The sequence below is a fragment of the Mustela lutreola genome, chromosome 11 (assembly GCF_030435805.1).
Source record: "Mustela lutreola isolate mMusLut2 chromosome 11, mMusLut2.pri, whole genome shotgun sequence".
NCBI lineage: Eukaryota > Metazoa > Chordata > Mammalia > Carnivora > Mustelidae > Mustela > Mustela lutreola.
Genome location: NC_081300.1, coordinates 64,332,979 through 64,343,559, shown reverse-complemented (window position 1 = coordinate 64,343,559; position 10,581 = coordinate 64,332,979). Strand labels below are relative to the sequence as shown.

The 10,581-nt window shown below is 44.3% G+C and overlaps 1 long non-coding RNA gene across 1 annotated transcript; it reads right to left on the bottom strand.

The window, feature by feature from the left end:
- Window positions 1-1,591, bottom strand: LOC131811925 (uncharacterized). Its single transcript, XR_009346173.1, has 2 exons — window positions 1,436-1,591; window positions 1-306 (listed from the first exon to the last, which is right to left on the bottom strand). It is a non-coding gene; the product is annotated as an uncharacterized LOC131811925 (long non-coding RNA).
- Between the last annotated feature and the right edge of the window lie 8,990 nt (window positions 1,592-10,581).

The following is a 10,581-nucleotide window of genomic DNA, read 5'->3' as shown; positions in this document are numbered from 1 at the left end:
TTATGAGCCTTACCTTCACTGGGTGTCAGTTTTATTGGTGGTGGTCTTTTTCTTTCCTGTGTGATGTATCTTACAAATTCATCTTTCTCAAAGCCATTTGACATTTGGAAAAGAGACTTTTCAAGGCTTCAGCACCAAAAAGTAATGGTCAGTGGTGCCTCGCTGAGAGGCTTGGTGGGAAAACTCATTAAGAGGATCCATGGAAACCCTTTGGAAGAGTGGTGGCCAGGTAGGTCCTTTTCAGTAAGTGCCAGTGTTTCCTTTCCTGTCTTGGTTCAGAGTGGCAAGTGCATCCCTGGAGGATCCCTAGGAGGAAGAAGCAGGTGCACAGAGCACATAAGCCTCATGTCAGGCTTCAGTCACAAGAGAAAAAGGAGGAGAGAGAGAGTAGAAAAAGAAGGTGGGGAAGGAGAAATCCAAAGGTTTCAGTTGGCAAGGAGGGGAAGAATGGATGCCCACTGCTGCCCTAGAGAAGGGACATTGCTGTGGTGGTGAGCTCACCCAAGGCCAGATGGTCATCTCACCAAGATATTCCTTGCTTCCAAATGGCCATCGAGACTCTCTAAGTATCCTCACTGCTGCAGCCAGCACCTGCCCACAGCCACTGCCAAACATGAATGGTCCCCAGAGATGCCAGCTCCATAGAAACTCCTAATTGTGGAAGCAGGGGCTCCCAGCACTTCGTGCACCCCAGAACACCACACATACCACAGCTGTAGAGACACCCGGTGCCCTGCATCATTAGCAGTTGGGAAGAAAAAATTCTTGTGTTTCTCCTCTCCTCCTCACACAGAACCTTCTGCGAGCAGATGTGTGGGTCTTCTCCCAGAGTAACCAATGCTCCAACACCAGCTGGGTGTGCTACAATTCAACTCAGTTCTGGCTCACTACCCACATTTAATGGTACGTCCCACAGATGAAGAGCTCAGTCCCATAATCTGCTCTCACTTCAGATCCCAATTGCAAGTTCCAGGTGGTTGCCAGTATGTCTGACCTGTTGGCTATAAATCGAGATTCCTACAGTGCCTTCTTCAGTTCATCGATTTTCTAGAATGGCTCACAGAAATCAGGGAAACACATTTCCCTGGGCATTCCATAATTGAGGATATGAAAAAGGATACAGTGGAAGAACTAGATGAAGAAATACAGAGGGTGAGGTCTGGATGGATCCTGGACCAACCTGGGTTCACCAACCTGGAAGCTCTCTGACCCCATACTTTTTTTTTTTTTTTTAAGATTTTATTTATTTATTTGACAGAGAGAGACCACAAGTAGGCAGAGAGGCAGGCAGAGAGAGAGGAGGAAGCAGGCTCCCTGCAGAGCAGAGAGCCCGATGTGGGGCTCGATCCCAGGACCTTGAGATCATGACCTGAGCTGAAGGCAGAGGCTTTAACCCACTGAGCCACCCAGGCGCCCCTCTGACCCCATACTTTACGTTTTTTTCTGGAGGCTTTGTCATATCAACATGATCATTAGCTTGATCTCCAGCCCCTGTCTTCTCCTCCGAAGATGGGGGTAGAAGTGAAAGTTCCAAACATCTAGTCACATGAGGTCGTTCTTTTTTCTTTTTTTTTCCCAAGAGATTTCAAGAGATTTAGTTCTGTATGAAGAACCAGGGTCAAAAAATAAATAACAGCAGGAACCGGGGGGGGGGGCAGAGACCAGTATTATTTCACAGGGGTGTTGCCCACATTCTTTGGGCATGTGATTAGCATTTGGCAAAGTCAGCCTGGGACATATAGGGAACTATTGAGTAATGAACTAGTGGATGGGTCTTTCATTCAAGCCCTGATTCTTGATTGTTGGAGACCTAAAACCAACAGGATGATAGAAATTGTGGTGGCCCTGGATTGTTCACTGTGCTATGTATTCTCTGTATTTTTCTCCAAGGTAAATACCACAGATCACTAGAATATAAGCCACAAGAGTGTAGATGGGTTTGTCTGTTCTATTCACTGCTGTATCTACAATGCCTGGCAATTAATAGGTCATCACATAAATACTGGATGAATGTGAGAACAAGAGAAGATGTGAATGGATAGACGTTGGCAGATGTAATTAATACGGTGAGCTCTTAGAGGTCAGTCTTCCTACTGTCATTTCCAGTGATCTATGTACTGCTGCCTTAGCCTTTTGTAGCTTCATATTAGACAGTAACATTTTCTCTCTCTTTTTTTTAAAGATTTTGTTTATTTATTTGACAGACAGAGATCACAAGTAGGCAGTGTGGCAGGCAGAGAGAGAGGAGGAAGCAGGCTCCCCGCTGAGCAGAGAGCCTGATGCGGGGCTCGATCCCAAGACCCTGGGATCATGACCTGAGCCAAAGGCAGAGGCTTAATCCACTGTGCCACCCAGGTGCCCCAACATTTTCTCTTTTTTAAAATAAGTTTCTCTTTTCTCTTTATTTATTTGAGAGAGAGCACAAGCAGGGGGAGCAGCAGGCAGAGGGAGAGGGAGAAGCATGCTCCCTGCTGAGCCAGGAGCCCGATGTGGGGCCAGATCCCAGGACCCTGAGGTCATGACCTAAGCCAAAGGCAGAGCTTAACCCACTGAGCTACCCAAGCACCCCTAGACAGTAACATTTCATCTCCCCATTCTCTTCTCATTTTCCCAGGCATCATTTTTGTTTGTTATTCTTAGGCATGAAAGCACAAGTATTTAGCCATGCTCCAAAATTAATACTACAAGTATTATGGGGCACCTAGATGGCACTGTCAGTTAAACCTCCAACTCTGGGTTTCAGCTCAGGTCATGATCTCGGGGTTGCGAGATTGAGCTCTGAGTCAGGCTCTGCACTCAGTGTGGAGTCTGCTTGAGATTCTCACCCTCTGCCCCTTTCCCCAATTGTGCATACTCTCTCTCTCGCTCTAAAATAAATGAAATATTTTTTTTTAAGATTTATTTATTTATTTGACAGACATCGCAAGTAGGCAGAGAGGCAGGCAGAGAGAGAGGAGGAAGCAGGCTCCCCGCCAAGCAGAGAGCCCTATGCGGGACTCTATCTCAGGACCCTGGGATCATGACCTGAGCCAAAGGCAGAGGCTTTAACCCACTGAGCCACCCAGGTGCCCCATAAATGAAATCTTTTAAAAAATACCATAAGTAGGGGTGCCTGGGTGGCTCAATTGTATTTATTGGGGCGCTGCTTCAGATTCTCTCTCCCTCTCCCTCCTGCTTGCACACTCTGTCTCTAAGATAAATAAATAAATAAAAATTTAAAAAAGTTTTTTATTTATTTTAAGTAATCTCTACACCCAGTGTGGGGCTGGAACTATGATGCACACCTGAAGTTTCATGTTAATTATACTTCTTTTTTTTAAAGATTTTATTTATTTATTTGATAGAGATCACAAGTAGTCAGAGAGACAGGCAGAGAGAGAGGAGGAAGCAGGCTCCCCGCTGAGCAGAGAGTCCTACGTGGGGCTCAATCCCAGGACTCTGAGACCATGACCTGAGCCGAAGGCAGAGGCTTTAACCCACTGAGCCACCAAGACACCCCTGTTAATTATACTTCAATAAAAAAGAAAAGAAAAATGCAGTGAAGAATTTAAATCCGCAGTATTCATCATTCCATATAGTACTGTGCTCTGCTTTTCTTTTTATTTCACTAGATTAAAATAATTACTATTTAGGGGCACCTGGGCAGCTCAACCCATTAAGCATCTGCCTTTGGCTCAGGTCATGATCCCAGGGTCTTGGGATTGAGCCCCACATAGGACCTCCCACTAGGCGGAGTGTCTGCTTATCCCTCTCCCTCTGCCCCTCCCCCTGCTTGTGCTCCCTCTGTCTGTCTCTCTCAAATAAATAAAATCTTAAAAAGGAAAAAAAAAGAATTAGTATTTATATTGCCCCCAACTTTATCATTAGGCTATCCTTAGATATTTTAGGGGAGACAGGAAGGCAGCTTCTCTTGTGCAGGAAATTCATGTTTGCACCATTTATTTACATGGGTGTTTTGGTGGTGTTCACAGAATATACCTGCTCATTCTGGTGATTCTTCAATTACTTGTTTTGTGCAGAAAGGAATGTGAGGATGTGCTCAGTCCAGGTCACAGGAGAGGGTCCCAAGACCTCTTTCTCCTGAAATCCTGAGAAACATTTGGGCTTCTGAGACTCTTTAAGCTCTGCCCACTGCTGGGGGTGGCGCTGTGAAATGTGACGGGAGTCTCCAGTCCGGACCCAGGAGAAGGAAAGCTTCAGTGCAGTCAATCAATGTTACGTTCTTCAATGCAGTTTTGTATTCTGCAATTTTAGCTTGTTTTTCCAAATTAATAGTCTACAACAAATACCATTTTATCCAAATTTCAAAAAGTAATTTTGAGGTCAGTATAATTATCCATCATATTTGGGGCATTTATACCCAAATTTATTTAAGAATTCCCCTAATTCTGTTTATTTCAACCCTGACGTCTAATCTGGCAGCCGCTAGTCCCATGTTGCTGCTGAGCACTGGAAATGTAGCCAATCCGAATTGAGATATGCTGGGCACTTGAAATACACACTAGACTTTGAAGGTTTAGTTTGAAAAAAAAAACTGTTAAATGTTCAATTTTATATTTACCTTAAATAAATATTTAATTGTTTAAATTTAATATTTTTACAGGGATTAGATGTTTAAATTATACTATGCTGGATATACAGGGTTAAATAAAATGTAAAAATTACTTTTACCTGTTTCTTTATAGCTCTTTTTAAAAAAGATTTTATTTATTAATTTGAGAGAGAAAAGAGAGTGACAGAGAGAGCATGAGGGGGGTTAGGGTAGGCAGAGGGAGAGGGAGAGGAAGAAGCCGGCTCCTCACTCAGGAGTCTGATGCAGGGCTCAATCCCAGGCCTGGGGCTTGATCCCAGGACCCAGGGATCATGACCTGAGCTGAAGGCAGAGGTTTAACCAAATGAGCCACCCATACACCCCTATAGCTCTTTTAATGTAGGTAAAATTATAGATGTGGCTCTCATTTGTGGCTCACATTCTATTTCTATTGGACAGCACTGATTTAAACCATTTCCAGCTTTAATAAACCATAACCAACCAAGATTCATCCTTGCTGTCATTTCTGATCTTTAAAATGTATTTTCCCCTCCATAATGAGCTTATGGGTTTTCTCCTTTGAGCTACTAATGTGGAATTAATTATAAATTCCTAACACTGAACTCCTTTTCAATTTGTGGAATGAAACTCACTTGTTGGTGATGGGTTGTTCTTTTCTTCTTTCTTTCTTTCTTTTTTTTTTAGATTTTATTTTTAAGTAATCTCTACACCCAACATGGGGCTCAAACTTACAACCCTGAGATCAAGAGTTGGATGCTCTACTAATAGAGCCAGCCAGTGCCCTTGGGTTGCTGCTGTCTTCTTTTCTCATTATGTTTAGGACTGATAATGAAAGGGTTCTTTTCCTTTTCTCCTCTTTTATTTATTTGTATGTTAGACTACAGTGAGGGCTTGGGGTGTCTGAGTGGTGCAGTCGGTTAACCACTGAACTCTTGATTTCAGTGGAGGTCATGATCTCAGGGTCATGAGATTGAGCCCCAAATTGGGCTCCGTGCTCAGCATGGAGTGTGCTTGTCCCTCTCACTCTGCTCCTTCTCTGCTCTTTCACTCTCTCTCTCTCATAAATAAACAATAAATAAATAATTAAAAGAACACAGTGAAGCCCTGTGAGCCCACCGTCTAACCCGAGAACTGGAATTGCTTACGTCTTCTTCTGTGTCCCTCCCTATTCCAGACCCCTACCCATCCCGCCACATTTCTGAATTTTATGTTTATCATTTTCTTCTTTATCACAAATAATATAACAGATATGTATCTTCATCTGTTCAGGCTGCTATAACAAAATGCCAGAGGCTGGGTAGCTTTTAACAACAGAAATGTATTGCTCACAGTTCTGGAGGCTGGGAAGTCCAAGATCAAGGCACCAGCAGGGTCATGTTTCACGACGTCTCTTCCTGGTTCATAGCTCACAGCTTCTTACTGTGTCCTCACGTGGTGGAAGGGGATAGGGATATATAAGACACTAATTCCCTTTGTGAGGGCTCTACCCTTACAACCCAGACATCTCCCAAAGGCTCACCTCCTAATCATCATCTCTGGAGGTTAGAATGTCAACATAGGGAATGAGCAGGGAAGAGGGGAGGCACAAACCTCCAGAGAACAGCAGTGTGTTTACCTAAACAGCATAATTTACTGTGTAGTTTTAATTGTATCTGAACTTATACAAAAAGGATATCAGGCTGTATTAATGTTCTTAGAGTGTGTGTGTGTGTGTGTTTAAAAGATTTTGCTTATGTATTAGAGAGAGAGAAAGACACAAAGAAAGCATGAGCAGGGGGAGGAGCAGAGGGAGAAGCAGACTCCCCAGTGACCAGGGAGCCCGATGTGGGGCTCCATCCTAGGACCTGCAAGATCATGACCCAAGCCAAAAGCAGACACTTAGCCATCTGAGCCACCCAGAAGCCCCTGGAGTGTGCTTTTTCATTCAACATTGTATGACTAAAATTTATCTCTGTTCTTGCTTGTACATCACTCATTTTCACTGCTATGTAACATTCATCATGGGAATCATTCATTCAGTCTCACCTATGTGCCTTTGAGTTGTTTCTAGGTTTTGGCTATTTCTTGCATCTGCTAAAGAAATAGAATCTCTTAACTTAAAATTTTCCCACAAAGAAAATTCTATGTCTAGATGGCTTTGCTACTGAATTTTTCTAAGCATTTAAAGACCTAATACTAATCCCACCTATGAGGCCCCACAGCTGGAGATGAGTAGCCTCCAGTCTCTCCTATCACCCCAGTGAGACAGGGAGGTTCTCTTTGTGCAAATCAGCTCCCCTCCTCCGTGCTGTGCCTGCCCTCCCTGCATTCTGCCTGGGAGATGGTCCTGTGAAGGATGGCCTAGGGAGGGGCTGGAAGACAGCTCTGGACCCCTGGGAGCACAGAGCTTCCAAGGAGCCTGGAGTTGGTATCTTGTTGCCAAGGCCCTAAGCATCTATCAGGGATATACCCACAGCACCTCCTGCTGCTTTCAAGAAGAAATTACAGGTGCTGCTTCCTGTGTGGAGCCTGAATCCACACTAAACACACATGTAGACCCACCCATACACACACACACACACACACACACAGAGCACAGGGCAAATTCAACCCCTAACAGCAGAGTATGAGGGCAGGTGCTAAGAGCGCCTTCTGGAGTGTTGGACATTTTTGTGTCCTCATCTGGAAGGTGGTAACACAGGTGTTTGAAGATTTTATTTATTTATTTGACAGAGAGAGACCACAAGTAGGCAGAGGCAGGCAGAGAGAGAGGAAGGGAAGCAGGTTGCCCAGTGAGCAGAGCCCAATGTGGAGCTTGATCCCAGGAGCCTGGGATCATGACCCAAGCCGAAGGCAGAGGCTTTAACCCACTGAGCCATCCAGGCGGCCCAACATAGGTGTTTGTATGTGAATGGAGTCATCAGGGATGCCTGGGTAGCTCAGTTAAGCATCTGCCTTTGGCTCAGGTCATGATTCCAGGATTGTGGGATCAAGTCCTGCATCCAGCTTCTTGCTTGGCAGTGAGCCTGCTTCCCCCTCTGCCTTTCCCCCATGCTTGTGCGTGCTCTCTCTCTCTCTCTCTGACAAATAAATAAATAAAAATCTTTTATAAAAAAATGAATGGAGGGGCACCTGGGTGGCTCAGTGGGTTAAAGCCTCTGTCTTCGGCTCAGGTCATGATCTCAGGGTCCTGGGATAGAGCCCCGTATCTGGCTCTCTGCTCAGTGGAGAGCCTGCTTCCTCCCCCCACCTCTCTGCCTACTTATGATCTGTCAAATAAGTAAATAAAATCTTTTTAAAAATTAATGGAATCATCATGTGTACATTTATGATGACTGCCCTTTGCTGTCTATCCATTTTACATTAACTTTTTTTAGTCTCTGGGAGTTGAAGTTTGTTTCAAGCACCACTTATGGAAAAGAGTTTGCTTTCTCTTATTAATTGCTCTGGTGCTTTTGTGAAAAATGAATTGATATTATATATGTTTGTCCTTGATTGGAAGCTCTATTACATTTCTTTGATCTGTCTTTCTCCTTACACCAGCACCTTGATTTTTGATGACTGCTGTGTAGGAAGTGTTGAGAACAGGTCATGTAAGTCTCCCACCTGTATTCTTGTCTCTCAAGTATATAAAATAGACTAACAAAACACATTTGAGAAAAAAGTTACAAGTTTAGAAGATAGGTGCGCACATACACACACACACACACACACACACACACACACACACACACACATATTAAAAGGATCCAACACCTGTATAATAGGAGACCCTTAAAAGGAAAACCAAGACAAGAGAATAGGACAAAGTCAAGTACAAAAAGTACAGATTCAAGAAAACTTGTCTTAAATTTGAAAAAAAAAATCTTTGAAACCATATATTCCAAGGGAAACAGTGAATGTGAGAAAACATCCCAGTTACAAACACGAAGATGTATTCTGATAAAATCAATAAACGTAAAAGAAAAAGAAATAGACTTGGGGCATTGAGGCAAAAAAAAAAAAAAAAAAAAACACAAGAGAAAGAAAAATCAGATGATTAGACTTATTGAGAGCAACATTTGATACCAGAAGAAACTAGAATGACATATTTAAGATATTCAAGGAAGGAAAACATGAGTGAAGGAGTTTCAGTCCAGCCAAACTGACTTGCAAGTATAAAGGCCACAGTTATCAATATGCCACCATCCCCCATGAAGACAGAGATGTACGTGGAGCGGGCATACATATGGTATAAATACTAAAAACACAAAAATGCCAGAATTGACTTACAAACCATCTCAGTGACAAGAAAGTAAAATTTACCCAGCAGATGTCATGATGTGCTATAAGAGCCAAAAGTTTTGTGTCCCACTTACTTTAGGGTCTGGATCTCTGAGCCATGCAGGCTTAAATGTGATATTATAGGAGTGACGGTAATAACTAGCTTTGTCGGGGCACCTGGGTGGCTTAGTCAGTTAAGCGTCTGCCTTCACATCAGGTCATGATCCTGGGGTCCTGGGATCCAGTCCCGCATAGGGATCCTTGCTTCGTGGGAAGCCTGCTTCTCCCTCTGTCTCTGCTTGCTTGCTTGCTCCCCCTGCTTGTGCTCTCTCTGTGTCAAATAAAGAAATAAAATCTTTAAAAAACAAACAAACAAACAAAACTATGGTGCGCCTGGGTGGCTCAGTGGGTTAAAGCCTCTGCCTTCAGCTCAGGTCATCATCCCAGAGTCCTGGGAACAAGCCTCTCGTCGGACTCCCTAATCAGCAGGGAACCTGCTTCCTTCTCTCTCTCTGCCTGCTTCTCTGCCTACTTGTGATCTTTGTCTGTCAAATAAATAAATAAAATCTTTAAAAAACCAAAATTAAATTTAAAAAATAAAAAAAAAAAAAAACTAGCTTTGTCCTCAGCTTGGAGTCCAGTGATAGGAGGGCCATGATGCCAAACTTGGAACCAGAGAACCAGTCCAGACTCCTAAGGGCTGATTGTTGTTCTTGTAGGTGAGGACTTTGGAGACCTGGAAGTTGCTGGTACAGTTTAAGGTACATCCCACAATGTTGCTGCTGTTTCCTGTGCAGGATATGGTTACCATGTCTCTCAGAGACCCCGACATTGAGGCAGCTGACTTAGCACAGACTGAGCCCTGAAGCCTGAAAAGATAAAGAGAATGAAAGCAGTGAGAAGCCCCGCAGCCAGTGGTTGAGAACTTGGCTTCTGGAACCTGGCCACCTCACCTTGAAGGCCTGGCTCTGCCATTTATAAGGGTATTAATCATTGTTGTAATGAGATTTAAGTGCACTAATATTAGAAAATTGCCTAGAGCGAGTAAGTACTGGGTGGATGTTAACTGTTAACAGTATGATCAGGGGGTGCCTGGGTGGCTCAGTGGGTTAAAGCCTCTGCCTTCAGCTCAGGTCATGTTCCCAGGATCCTGGATCGAGCCCTGCATCGGGCGCTCTGCTCAGCGGGGAGCTTACTTCCCCCATCTCTATCTGCCTGCCTCTCTGCCTACTTGTGATCTCTGTCAAATTAAAAACAAAAAAAAAAGCAAAACAAACAAACAAACAGTATGATCAGGACCATGGCCCAGCCTACACCCAACAAGAGGAGAGACCCAGAAACGCTCACGTTTCCCACCCACCACTACAGGTTACTACAGGTACCCGTGTAGTAACTAAGGAAGGTCGGTGGGTTCCTTTGAATCTGGGTCATTTGTCATCCTAAGGGTCCACAGGAAGTCCTGACCCACAGTTCCCTGGGAGGTCTGAGCAGAGGATTTTCCAGGCAGAGCTTGCAGAGCTTTCCAAGCAGAGAGCAGAGGGCAGGGGCAGTTTCTCAGCTCTGACCAGAACACACTTGCGAGCTCCCAGAGCAGACCACTCAGTGGCCCTGCTGGGTCCAGGCTGCAGGTGCTATCTCCCAGTGGGCAGAATGAACCCAAACTGGATTAGAAGAGCAGAGGGGCTCTGGTGTTGCCTCTCTGCCGACTGGTTCGCACCCCTTAGATCCAACCTTAGACCTCAGTGCTAGCAGGGTGGGAAAACAGACTGTAGGGCGCAGGGTGGAGT